At 38.2% G+C, this 14,460-nt stretch overlaps 1 long non-coding RNA gene across 3 annotated transcripts in view; it reads right to left on the minus strand.

The window, feature by feature from the left end:
* LOC132373460 (uncharacterized) overlaps positions 1-14,460 on the minus strand; it is a 469,013-nt gene that overhangs the window by 40,609 nt on the left and 413,944 nt on the right. The window lies entirely within an intron of this gene.

Below are 14,460 nucleotides of genomic sequence, written 5' to 3' on the forward strand. Positions count from 1 at the left end.
TAAACCCATGCACATATGGGCACCTAATTTATGACAAAGGAGGCAAGAACATACAATGGAGAAAAGACAGCCTCTTCAATAAGTGGTGCTGGGAAAACTGGACAGCTTCATGTAAAAGAATGAAATTAGAACACTACCTAACACCATACACAAAAATAAACTCAAAATGGATTAGAGACTTCAATGTAAGACCAGACACTATAACACTCTTAGAGGAAAACAGGAAGAACACTCTTTGACATAAACCACGGCAAGATCCTTTTTGTCCCACCTCCTAGAGTAACAGAAATAAAAACAAAAATAAACAAATGGGACTTAAACTTAAAAGCTTTTGCACAACAAAGAAAACCATAAAGAACACAAAAAGACAACCCTCCAAATGGGAGAAAATATTTGCTAATGAAACAACAGACAAAGGATTAATCTCCAAAATATACAAACAGCTCATGGAGCTCAATACCAAAAAAACAATCTAGTTAAAAAATGGGTGGAAGACCTAAATAGACATTTCACCAAGAAAGACATACAGATGGCCAAGAGGCACATGAAAAGATGCTCAACATCACTAATTATTAGAGAAATGCAAATCAAAACTACCATGAGGTATTACCTCATGCCAGTCAGAATGGCCATTATCAAGAAAGCTAGGAACAATAAATGCTGGAACGGGTGTGGTGAAAAGGGAACCCTCCTACACTGTTGGTGGGAATGTAAATTGATACAACCACTATGGAAAACAGTATGGAGGTTCTTTAAAAAAACTAAAAATAGAACTACCATATGACCCAGCAATCCCACTACTGGGCATATATCCTGAGAAAACCATAATTCAAAAAGAGACATGCACCACAATGTTACTGCAGCACTATTTACAATAGCCAGGATATGGAACCAACCTAGATGTCCATCAACAGATGAATGGATGAAGAAGATGTGGCACATATATACAGTGGAATATTACTCAGCCATAAAAGGAAACAAAACTGAGTTATTTGTAGTGAGATGGATGGACCTAGAGTGTGTCATACAGAGTGAAGTAAGTCAGAAAGAGAAAAACAAATACCGCATGCTAACGCATATATACGGAATCTTAAAAAAAAAAAAAAAAGGTACTGCTGAACCTAGTTGCAGGGCAGGAATAAAGAGGTAGACATAGAGAATGGACTTGATGAAATGGGTGGGAGGGTGAAGCTGGGGCGAAGTGAGAGTAGCATTGACATATATACACTACAGAATGTAAAATAGTTGGCTGGTGGGAAGCAGCAGCATAGCACAGGGAGATCAGCTAGGTACTTTGCGATGACCTAGAGGGGTGGGACAGGGAGGACGGGAGGGAAGCTTAAGAGGGAGGGGATATGGGGACATGTGTATGCATATGGCTGATTCGCTTTGTTGTGCAACAGAAACTAACATGGTATTGTGAAGCAATTATACTCCAATAAAGATCTATTAAAAAAAAAATAAAAGAGTTAGGTCTGGCCTAGACCAAGCTGAATCAAGGTGTTTTTTGAGAGCAGTTGAAAGATTCACTTTAATAGTAATAGTAATAGTAGTAATGGTAGTAATAGTAGTAGTAGTAATGGTAGCAATAGTAGTAGTAGTACTAGCTCACACACAGATAGTGCTTACCATATGGAGGCACTGTTCTAAGTGCTACATGTATATTGATATAACTCTCACAACATTATGAAGTAGGCACCACTATCCCCATATTTCAAGAGGTTCAAATCTTGATTCTTTCAATTATTTCCTGTGGAACTTGGGGAAATGTTACTTATCTATTCACTCAATCGTCACATCTTTTTTGAGTACCCTTCTGTGCTAGGCGATTGAAATTTAGTGATAAACAAGGGAGACATGTTCCTGCTCTCAGGAAGTTCATGGTCCAGGCAGGAAGACAAATATTATTACTTAATTGTGACTCTGGTAAGTGCTGTAAGGAAACAGCAGGTGCTATGAGAATTTACAAAAGGGGATATCACCTAGTCTGGAGAACAGCATGACTCAGCATCTCAATTTCTTCACTTAAAATATGGGAGTGATATTTCTTGCTTCACATAATTGTTGTAGGGGTAAAATAAGTGAATATACCAGAAAATGAGATATAAAAATAAAAAGTATATACTTTTTAAAAAATTAACATGATGATTTCTAGGGCATGCTAACGACCCTGATAATCTGCTTCAAATCTGACTTTACCACACAGCGGTAATCTGTGTAGGCTTCAGTTACCTTCTAGATATTAAAAATCTTAGTAGGTGGCTGGTAATGGCTGTCAGGCTTTCTGGTTAGAGGGGAGGCTCTGTATGGGAAGGGAGTTGGGATGAAAAGGCAAAAATGATAGTCTTTTCCTTTCCATACCTGTATGCATGCTGCCTGGAAAAAACAAACTTGCATTTTACAAGCTTCAGTATTTTCATGTCATTTAACTATATTTCATAAGTCATCCAATAGCATACTTACATGTCACCCAGCAGTCTTTTAAATCTTTTAACCAGATAGTTTTGCAATCTGATTTGGCTTTTTAATTTCATATATTTTTTAAAAAACACCCTCTGATGAATCATCTTTGATTATACATTTTGAATCCAGGAGTTTTACATGTCTGGCAGTCAGAAATGTCCCAGAAGGCAACAAGATTCATGTCTCTGTATTTTATAACTTCATGTTCAAATTCTGCAGCCAACCTAATTATTTTTTTTTTCTTGAGGGTAATTAAATATTATTACAGTGGCTACTTCTGCCTAAAATAATTTCTGCAACTTGGAATTCATTACTATAAATTCAGCTAGAGAAACAGAGTGTTCAAGTTCCCGAAAGTCCATATTTCCACATATGTACTTTATTCTTTTAATGATGAAAGAAATAAAACCCTTTGTACTTTGAAACAGAAGAGGCTTGGCTTTTTAAATTGCAGGGTCCTTTTTATTACTACGTTAAGGCATTCTGCTGAAACCTACCTTAGTTATAGGACCTGGTTTATGGCTGGAATAATAGCCAGCATAGTAGAAGAAAAAGGAGAGAGAGAGACATAGTTTATACTCATATTTAAATGGTTTATTGCAGCAATCTTCCAATCTGGGTTCATGAAAAAGTTTTTTGCTTAAGCCCCATTGCTAATATCTATCTATATCTGTATCTATAACCATCTATAGCTATAGTTTAGTCAAAGAGATCTCTCTTGGGTTTCTATTGAGGCTTTTTTTAAAAATTTATGCATATACCTAAAACCATATTTCTGGGTATCATTTCATAAAGGAAAAGTTTCAGCTTTCAGAAAGTTTCTCTTTGAGAAAACATAGTACCTACATCATCTCATTTCATCTTTGGATCATACACAGCCACTGGGATCCTTTGTTACCAAGTAAGAAAAGAAAATGCTTTAAAAATGCCCAAGCTGCTCCCTCCCTTAGTTTATTTACTTTTTCTCTCCATTTTCCTTCTGGCCCACTGTGATCTTGGTGATGGCTGATTCAGGGCAAGGATGATGTCAAACTGCTGTCAAGCCAATTGCATAGAAAAAGAAGAATTAACATGTTCTCCCTTCAAAATGATTGATTCCGTGGCTCCACATTCATCATCTGGCTCATCATGACCAGCTCTTTTCAGCCCATTGCAGGGTGACCTTGTTAGCAGTGCCTGTGCCCTTCCTGCCACAGCAGCTGTCTGGAGGCTCTGCATGTGTGATGTGGGCTAATGAGGGTCTGAGTCACCCAGTTAGGCTCTCACCTTCCCAGTCATCAGGCCCGGAAGTGCAAGAGAAAGGCGAAGGGCTCACACTTAAACATATGTCCACAGACGAAAGGGGAATGTCCTCATCTTCTCATTGAGATCATCACATGACCTGTGCTGAATGGTCGTCAGACAGTCAAAAAGCCCTGAGCCTGTGGTAAATTCACAAAGTATCTGGGGGTAAATTTATCATCCAAGAGAGCCTGCTTTGCAGACTGCAACTTGTGCATACCCTTAGCAGGAGAGGTAGCCCCAGGGTAACACAGCATGTGTCCCTGGAGCATCTGTTTTATTATACTGGGAGATTTAAAACCTTTTATAGAAAACTAATGGTCTTGTTTGGTGTCTATTGCCAAAGTTGGATACATCTTAAAGGTGAAATAAAGAAACTTTAAAGAAATTTTGCACTTGGGCGAGGCCCTCATATTTCTTCTCTCAACCTTCTCCTCTAACCCCACCCCCAAATCTTTCCCTCTCCCCTGCTGCTCTGGGTACTTCAGTGGGAAAGTCTGAATGGAACATCCTAAGACAGTGTTTTCCAAACAGTGCATCACGACCCACTAGTGGATTGTGAAAATAAATGTAGTGGGTCACAAATAACATTTTAAAAATGAAATAAAATAGAACCCTTTGATTGTAATGAAATGCATTCCTTACTGGGGATAATGGTAAAAAATGTTTCAAAGCTGTTGCCCTAAGTGATAAATTTCTGCAACTTCTTCCTGTATATAAAACAATCATTGAAAAAATCCTGAAGATGATTAAAACAAATATTTTATAATGAATGACACTGGCCATATCTGATGATGAACAGGAGCAATAAGAAATAACAAGCTTACCCGAACCTCAGCCTTGCTGTCTTGTTATTTTTTTCTTAAAGTAACCTCTAAACTCTCCATTTCTCCATGGTGGAAAATATAAGTGATTTGGGGCACAGTGTGTGTGTGCACACGTGTGTGTGTGTGTGTGTATGAGAGTATTTAATCTGGCAGAGAGGAAAGCACACTGCTAGAGAATGAAATCTTTGGACATAGTCTTTTAAGACTTTTCAGTTACATGGCTTCTTTAAAAGGTTTGACGTGTAAAATTGTTTGGACATTGGTATCCAAGTCATGTAATTTTTCTTCCAGATATCCTGCTTATTTCTTTTTAAACTTGTGTATATAACCCCAATGCTCAGAAACATTGCTGTATGTCCGAATCATCTGTTTCTATGACCTTTGCCTTTATTGATTTATTTTCCTTTTCTTTATTTTTAATGTTGCCTTTGAGATTAAAGTCATTTTTCTTCTGCAATAGTAGGTGAATGGTGACTTTGCTGTTAAGAAAGAGAAATTTTGATAAGGAAAAAAAAAAATGGGTAGCTCCATAAGGCATCTTAAAAGTACAAAAACAAAACAAAACAAAAAAACAGAGCAATGAGACATTTACACTGTCTACCTCTCTCATAAAAACAAAGGTTATAGAGCAGGAACCAAAAATGATCTCAATAACAGTTAACATTTATGAGTACTTACTGTAACGCAAGTTATTGTACCTAGCACTGTTCTAAGCATGTTAGAGGCATTATCTCATTTACTTCTCACAACAAACTTAAGTAAGAGGCATTAATATTATCCCAATTTTTCTGAAGCTGAAACTGAGATTTAGAGGGGTTAAGTAGTTTGCCCAAAGTGCTATAAGTAGTGAGCAAGGATTCCAGAAAGTTCGAATGACTCCCATGGCCTCCTTCCCAACTGCTGACTCCTTGCTAAGACTTATTCACTATAGCCCACTGCCTCCCTTATAAAAATAAATAATGCAAACAGAAGATAATATTTCTCATATTCAATTCCACAAATATTTGTTGACTGCCTACCAAGTACCAGTGTCTATGCCAGGTGCTAGGAATATACTGATCAGTTGAGTCAGAGATAATAAATCTATAGGGTGTAGTAAAATATGTAAAGATATATATTTCCCAGGCTCAATTCCAATCATATTGGAATAGTTCTCTGTGAACCATATAAGTGATTGGGAGGGAGGAATGAGGAGGAAAGGAACATTCTGTGAAGTTGATTTTAAGAACTTTAATGTAGCAGCACTTGAAAAGTGCATCAAAAATTAATTTTGCAGCCAGCATCGAGGTATTCCTAGACATATCCCTAAGAAGAATTATAATTGTGATGGAACTTTACAGCTTATTTGCTTAGCTTTATTACTATATTGAAGTGGTTAATAAGTTAGCCAGTTTTTTTTTTTTTTTCTTTTAATAACATCTATTCCATCGTCTGGGGGAACTTGAATGTAGCAGCAGCAGCAACAGCAGAAGCAAGGAAAGGGACTCCAGTGAGCACCTTTGATCATCCTTCTAAGTGGCATGGGTTTCTTTACCATGAAACACAGGCCCACTTGGTTTCTTCCTCTTCACTCCACCCCTATTCAATGGTGCCTAGTCCTAGGGAGATCCCGGATCACCTTCTTCATTCCTAGACAAACAGTTTCTGCAAGAAGACTTCAGCATCTCCCAGCTGGTGCGAAGTATAAGGCAGAGCAGAGAGTACACGTTCTCTAGGATCAGCAGACTTGGTGTTGAATCCAGTTCTGCTTCCTCTTTAATAGCTGCATGACTTTCCACAAGTTGCTGAACTTTTACTTTTAAAATCCTTACAACATATTTCAGCCAAAAAAACAAAAAATGTGTAGGGAATGATATAATGATTACCCATATGCTCAATTCCCAGCTTAAAAATAAAACATGGAAATGAAATGAAAGCCCTTCTGTGCACTCTGTCTGACCCCATTTTCCTCCACCAGAAAAGAATAATTTTAAATTTGGTGTTTATTATTACTGCCCATATCCTTAACCAATTACTATATACGTATTTATGACTAGGCAATGTGTATATTGTTTGGCATGTTTTGAAAAAAATACATAAATTATATTATCCTGAGGATATCTTCTGTAATTGCTGTTTTCATTCAACTTTCTTTTTGGAAGATTTATTTATCATATAAACTCTTTGAGTCTTAGCTTCTTCATCTGTACAATGAGCACAGTAGACATATTGCATAAGGTTGGTGTGAGATCTTAAATAAAACAACAAGGATTTACTGTATAGCACATGGAACTGTATTCAATATCTTGTAATGACCTATAATGGAAGAGAATATGAAGATGTATACCTGAAACTAACACAATATTAGAAATCAATTATAGCTAAATAAAAGTTAAAAATTAAACAGATGAATAGATTAAGAAGATGTGGTATACACATACAATGGAATACTATTCAGCCATCAAAAAGAATGAAATTTTGCCATTTGCAACAACATGGGTGGACTTGGAGGGTATTATGCTAAGTGAAATAAACCAGACAGAGAAAGACAATTACTGTATGATATCACTTACATGTGGAATCTAAACAATATAACAAACTAGTAAACGTAACAAGAAAGAAGCAGACTCACAGATACAGAGAACAAACTAGTGTTTTCCAGTGAGGAGAGGAAAGGGGGAAGGAGAAATATAGGAGTAGGGGATTAAGAGGCACAAACTATTACATATAAAATAAGCTACAAGGATATACTGTACAAAACAGGGAATGTAGCCAATGTTTTAAAACAACTATAAATGTAGTATAAACTTTAAAAATTGTGAATCACTATATTATACACCTGTAACTTATATACTGTTGTATATCAAATATACTTCAATTAAAAATTAAAAAAAAAATAGCATAGGCTGTCAGTGGCAGAGTATCTGGCACATGGTAGATACTTAAGAGAATGCCATTTCCTTTCCATCCCTCAAGGAACAGTGTTCTACATCTGACAACTCAGAGAAAGCAGCCACTTGCCTTGCTCAACTGTCATGTTCACATTACAGTTTGCCACTAAACATTCCCACTGGTATCACAATGGTCCCATGCAGGACAGACAGGTTGATGATAAGCATTAGCATCTAATGTTTCCTGAGAGGACCCGGCCTACGCATGCTGCTTTACATAGTTAGAGTCGTAATCTTCTTCTGGTTTTCAAAATCAGAGTTAGATTTCTGAATATGGAAAATATAAAAGCATCATACAAGCACATGTTATATATGGAACACTCTGAAGATTCCATGTTAATCATCTCTAATGAAGATACAGAAACATAAACAAACAGGAGTATAATTTAATATACTCCACTTCTATTTTTCTTCAGTCTATTCTTTCCACATTCTTGTGTACAATTTCCTATTTTTGTTATTTTAAATTTAATTGCTTCTGCTAAAGCAAACATATTGCAGAATTGCCAGTTGCCTTATAAATTACTCATTAATTTCATTGAGATGGTTTTAGTTTTTCTGGAATCCCAACAAATTTCAATCAATCATTCACACTATAAAAATGTGGTAGTTTAGAAATCTTTGTCTGAATTTAAGGTTTCTTATAACATTTGGCCTTATGTTGGCTGAAGGGATGTCTACACAATGTCAAAACAGGTGGTAAATTCAACCATTTCAGTAAATACTGCTGTCATTTTGCAAGAGGAAAAAAGGTGGGGGTGGGTATCAAACTGATTTTTGAGTTTTGTACAAAGTAAACGACTGATTTATGAATGAAATATTTTGCTTTTCTCCAGATTATTTATTTGTTGTGTAAATGTAGGCACAATTGTGGAGGACACAAACATTTACTTGCAATAAATAACATTAAAAAAGAGAAATTCTTACAATTTCAATGTAGCAAAATGAGTTGAATCACATACCCACATATTGGTGGGAGGAACAGAGGCTGTACTTCAAAGGTATTATTTTCTAAGTGAACTTGACCTCCAAGTAAAAGCCAGCGCCTAGCCTTCAATGCGAAATACCAAGGATGGCAGTTGTTTAAATCTAATTAATAACCTATCTGAAAATCCTACTTACACAGCTGATTAAAGATGAGGCTGGTGTTCTGATTAAAGGGAAACACTAGATCTCTAAATTATACATATAGGCAGAGAAGGTAATTATTAAGAAGATAATGCTTAAAGCACCAATTGGTAGTACTTTTCTTGAAACAAGTTCAGCCCAAGGTATATTATTAGTAATGATTTACAAAACACCCATAAAGAATTACTACCCCAAAGCTATTAGTTTTCCTTAATTCTTTTTCCTTTTGTAATTATGATATAGCATCCGATTGTAAAGGAGATGTTAAAAATTTCTCTCTTATTTACATCAGGCATTATTATTCACAAGTGGTAAGAATGATCTGTAAATTATAGTACATATTACTAAAATATTTATTTGAACTAAATTTTTTTTTTAACGATTTAATTTTATTTATTTTTTGCTGTATTGGGTTTTCGTTGCTGTGCTCAGGCTTTCTCTAGTTGCGGCGAGCGGGGGCTACTCTTCATTGTGGTGCGTGGGCTTCTCCTTGCGGTAGCTTCTCGTGTTGTGGAGCATGGGCTCTAGGTGCGTAGGTTTCAGTAGTTGCAGCACGCAGGTCCAATATTTGTGGCACGTGCGCTCTAGAGCACAGGCTCAGTAGTTGTGGCGCATAGGCTTAGTTGCTCCGCAGCATGTGGGATCTTCCCAGACCAAGGATCGAACCCGTATCCCCTGCATTGGCAGGTGGATTCTTAACCACTGCGCCACCGGGGAAGTCCTGAACTAAATATTTTTAACCTAAAATTCAGTGAACATTGGTTAGCTTGGTTCCAAGACTTCTCACAGCTGATGGGACAGAATTCAATAACTGGATATCTTTCCTCACTCACTTGCTCTCTCCTGTTCTGTTCCACCAAAATAACTGATTGCCTTAGAGGACTTCAAATGGGGTCAGATTCATGTTTAATGGGTATCTCAGATATTGTTTAAACAAGTACTTGTATGAAAATAAGACCAGTGATATTGGATGGATTTTTGGCAATGGACAACATAAAATTATCCTAGTTTTCTAAAAAATGAACATCTTCTTAGCACATTTATTATTATTGTCAATAGTCCAGAGATAACTACAAATTCACATTTTCCATAGGTTATATAGGCACTCCTCACTTTACATAGTGCAGGACAGTAAAAATACCCAGGCAAGCTGAAATGTGCAAAGCTATCTTAAAAATCAACTAAGAAATTATGATTGTTCGGTGACCTTTAAAATCTTTTGTTGGAACATTAACATTATCGTTAATGTTATTGTTAACGTAACATTAATCTTACTGTTGGTTATAAATGTACAAGGAAATTTAAAAAGCAGTAAAACTAACACTTATTTAGTATACTATAATTTAAACATTAGAAACTTTGAGAACCAAGGTGTTTTATTTCGTTGTAAAAACAACTTATCAAGAGTAGTTTGAACAGTACTTGTCTTATTCTTGTCACATAATTTATTATATGGAGCAAACATCATTTCTGTCCCTCAGCTGTCACACACTTTTCCAAGTTTCCATTAGCTTCCAACACTTTATCTTTTGTAATGAAATATCTCTGATAGTTTCTTTAATGTGAAGATTTTTGCTCGTGTTTCTTCCTCTGCAACATCTTCATCCTTGTCGTCACAACCACTTCCCTCATTTATGTTGATAAGTTAGCTTCACTAAGTTCTTCTACCTAGGTATTTAGAGACTCTCCAACTGCAGTAGTGTCAACCTTCCCAGGGTCAGCTAAGTTCTTCCATAACTCTATTTACAGTAAGGTCAAAGTTCACTTCCAGTGAACAAAACACTTTTTGTCTCTTTGCTGCATTTTTCACTTGTTGGTCAATTCCCTCTTTCAATTGTTGTTTCGTAAAATGCCTGCATGGGTTTATCACTGGGAGACAAGGAAGCAACACAACTATATGCTTTGCTGTCTAGACAAGAACTGAATAACAGATGTGCGATGGCCAATAAAATGACAAACTAAAAAATGTGAGGGGATTACTCACTGATTGTGATACGAATCTGTTATTTACATAGTGATTGGTGGACTGAAGAGCTAGTGGTGAAGTTTGGACTTTACGCAATTACTCACAGCTAAAACACCATGGTAACTGAAATTTGAACCATGGTGTTGGGGGGCTGGTGTTATTTAATTAAACCATGGTTACTGAAATGTGTGCATATTAGAACCATGGAAAGCAAGGACTGCCTGTATTTAATTCCTTAAAACAATTGTTGGGGCAAAATTAAAACTGCCATGGCTGGTATCACAATCTGAGAACCTAGAAACATTTATTTTTGTGTATCAACAAAGCTTATGTCTCAATTTTAAATCATATAATAAAAATGTGATTTCATTCTTCATTTATTTCCAGTGTGGAAGATTAAGAAAAAAGCTAATTTAATTGCCAGTTACTCCTTAGAATTAACAAATATAGATATTGATCAAACTCACAATTAAAATGTTTTGGATTGACACACAAATTAATTTTCCTAGGATCATATTTGAGTAATGCATTATTACTCCTAATACAATTTATTGTACATTAGCATAAATAGATATATGCACACGTACATTGTCTCTTACTTGTCCATTCATGCTTAATGTTGTATATAAAACAATAACATTGAACTCATAGGATATACAAAGTCAGCTTTCAGATGGAGGAATAACACTTACATATGGAATTTATATGGGGAACTGTAACATTATACACACACACACACAGAGTCAGCTCTGCTATAATGCTTGCTCGGGAATATGAATTTGTTCCATTACGGAACAATTTGAGCATAATGCAAATTTTGCATTTCCTTATGTACAATTTCACATGAGGGAAACACTACATGAATGCAGAAAACTGCACCCAGATGAACCAAGCTATATATGAATACACAAAATGCTCATATACATACACCTCCAACATCTACCAGCTGTTATTTTACCACGTGTCGTGAGCTACATTCACCCACACCTAGTGTTACACTTTGCGTCACATTTCAGATAACTCTCTACTATTTCAAAATAACTCAAAAGCTACAATCCTTCTGACGCTCACTTCTGCAAATTTCAAGTCCCTTTCAAGATAAAATGTCATAAATTTTTTAGTACTTGTGCACTCGTTAACCATTTTGGATGGGGGAAATGCTATGACTGTTTCTATTAGATTACTCTCTTTCTTTTTTTTTTGGCTGTGCCATGCAGCTTTTGGGATCTTAGTTCCCCGACCAGGGATCGAACCCGGGCCCCCAGAAGTGAAAGCACTGAGTCCTAACCACTGGATAGCCAGGGAATTCCCTCTTTTTTTTCAATGTGTCACTGATAACAATGTGCCGAACTTCTTATTGCCTCTGGTTTTTATTGCATGACTTGGCATAGTGCAGTGATTTTTAAAACATGTGTACTGCATTATACAGATATATATATATATATATAGACTGTCACTAGAAGGTATACGTCTTTTTCTCTCCCAAGATAAAATTCACAAATATAAAACCATTTAAAGTCTGAGTGATTGGGTCCTTTGTAAGATATTGCTTTTCAAGTCTTTAAACATATTCTATGTGATAAAGCCAAATTTGACAAAGAGTCAAAAAATGACCACCCATTCTGACCTCTAAACACAGACCTGGGGCAATGGAGGTCATTTGCCTCGCCTGGAAGTAAAATTTGGAGCTGATAAGGAGAATTTTTAGCTTCTACAGAGTAAGGTTCAAGCTATTGTGCTTTGAATTGTCTAAACCAGTTTTTCTCAAACTTGAATGTGGTTCGGAATCACCTGGAAGCCTTGTAAAAACATACACTGCTGAGGGGAGGAGTCAAGACAGCGGCATGGGAAGACACGGAGTTAGCATCTCCCCACAACTAGGGCCCCTGCCGGCCGCGGGTGGGGGACTCTGACCCCCAAGGAGACGGGATGAACCCCAGAGTGAACCAGTAGGAGGTAGGGGGACCGAGGCGGGAGGAGAAGTGGAGGCCAGTCAAGATCTGCACCCCTGAGGCTGGCGAGATCAGGAGAGGCAGGTGGGAGGGACTCTCTGGGAAGGGCAGGAGAGGAGCGGAGGGTGACTGCCCCGCCCACTCGGGCCGGGGAGCCTGCTGAGCTCCCAGGCCGGTACCCGCCCCCCTCCAAAGCCCCATCCAGGCTGCGTAGGTCCTGGGGGCATAGAAGGGAGGCCAGGGAGATCAGGAGGGGCAGGTGGGAGGGGCCCCCTGGGAGGAGCGGGAGAGGAGCAGAGGGTGATTGCCCCACCCACTTGGGCCGGGGAGCCTGCTGAGCTCCCAGGCTGATCCCCCACCCTCCTAGGCCCCTCCAGGCTGTGGGTCCTTGGGGGCATAGGAAGGAGGCTGGGGGGATCAGGAGAGGCAGGCGGGAGAGGCCCTCCCAGACCCCAGAACAGAGGAGCTGGAGAGGAGAGGAGGGCATTTGCCCTGCCCACTCGAGCCCAGGAAGCCTGCTGGGCTCCCAGGTGAGGTCCCCTGTCCTCTGAGACCAGGGGTGGGGGGCATGCCTGGGCCCCTTCTGTTCCTTGAGCCTAAGCCCCACCTGCCACAGCCCCCAGGGCCTTTTCCAGCCCTGTGGGTCCTGAGCATTGGCCCCGCACACTGCCCAAACCTCACCATTGCTTAGGCCCTGCTCTCCACAACCAAGGCCTTTCCCCCTCATTATTCTTTCTCTTTTCCCTCCTCCTCTTTTTTACTATTGTGGTACTGATGTACCTTCCGGTTGTTGATTCACCTGTATTTTATTTTTACATTCTTTCTAACATATCTTTTAGTTTCCGAGTCTAATTTTATTTTTTACTTTGTTATTTTTCTCTCTTTTTTTTTTTTGCCACCCCACGCGGCTTGCGGGATCTTGATTCATGAGCGTGGGGTCGGGGGGGAAGCTCCTGCGATGGGAGCACCAAGTCCAAACCACTGGACTAACAGAGAACCTCAGACCCCAGGGAATATTCATTGGAGTGAGGTCTCACAGAGTTCCTCATCTCAGCACCAAGACCCAGCTCTACCCAGTAGCCAACAAACTGCAGTGTTGGAAGCTGCAGACCAAACAACCAGTAACACAGGAACACAATCCCACTCATTAAAAAAAAAAAAATGAGACAGCAAAAAAATATGTCACAGATGAAGGTGCAAGGTAAAAACCTACAAGACCAAATAAATGAGGAGGAAATAGGCAATCTACCTGAAAAAGAATTCAGAGTAATGATAGTAAAAATGATCCAGAATCTCGGAAATAGCATGGAAGCATGGAAGCATGGATTGAGAAAATACAAGAAATGTTTAACAAAGATCTAGAAGAACTAAAGAAGAAACAGAGATGAACAACACAATAACTGAAATGAAAAATACACTAGAAGGAATCAATAACAGAATAACAGAGGAAGAAGAACGAATAAGTGAGCTGGAAGACAAAATGGTGGAAATAACTGCAGAGGAGCAGAATAAAGAAAAAAGAATGAAAAGAATTGAAGACAATCTCAGAGACCTCTGGGACAACACTAAACGCACCAGCATTCGAATTATAGGGGTCCCAGAAGAAGAAAAGCAAAAGAAAGGGTCTGAGAAAGTATTTGAAGAGATTATAGTGGAAAACTTCCCTAACATGGGAAAGGAAATCGTCACCCAAGTCCAGGAAGCACAGAGTGTCCCACACAGGAAAAACCCTAGGAAAAATACACAAAGGCACATATTAATCAAACTAACAAAAATTAAATACAAAGAAAAAATATTAAAAGCAGCAAGGGAAAAACAAAAAATAACATACAAAGGAATCCCCATAAGGTTATCAGCTGATTGTTCAGTGGAAACTCTGTAGGCCAGAAAGGAGTGGCAGGATATACGTAAAG

The sequence above is a fragment of the Balaenoptera ricei genome, chromosome 10, assembly GCF_028023285.1.
Source record: "Balaenoptera ricei isolate mBalRic1 chromosome 10, mBalRic1.hap2, whole genome shotgun sequence".
Taxonomy (NCBI): domain Eukaryota; kingdom Metazoa; phylum Chordata; class Mammalia; order Artiodactyla; family Balaenopteridae; genus Balaenoptera; species Balaenoptera ricei.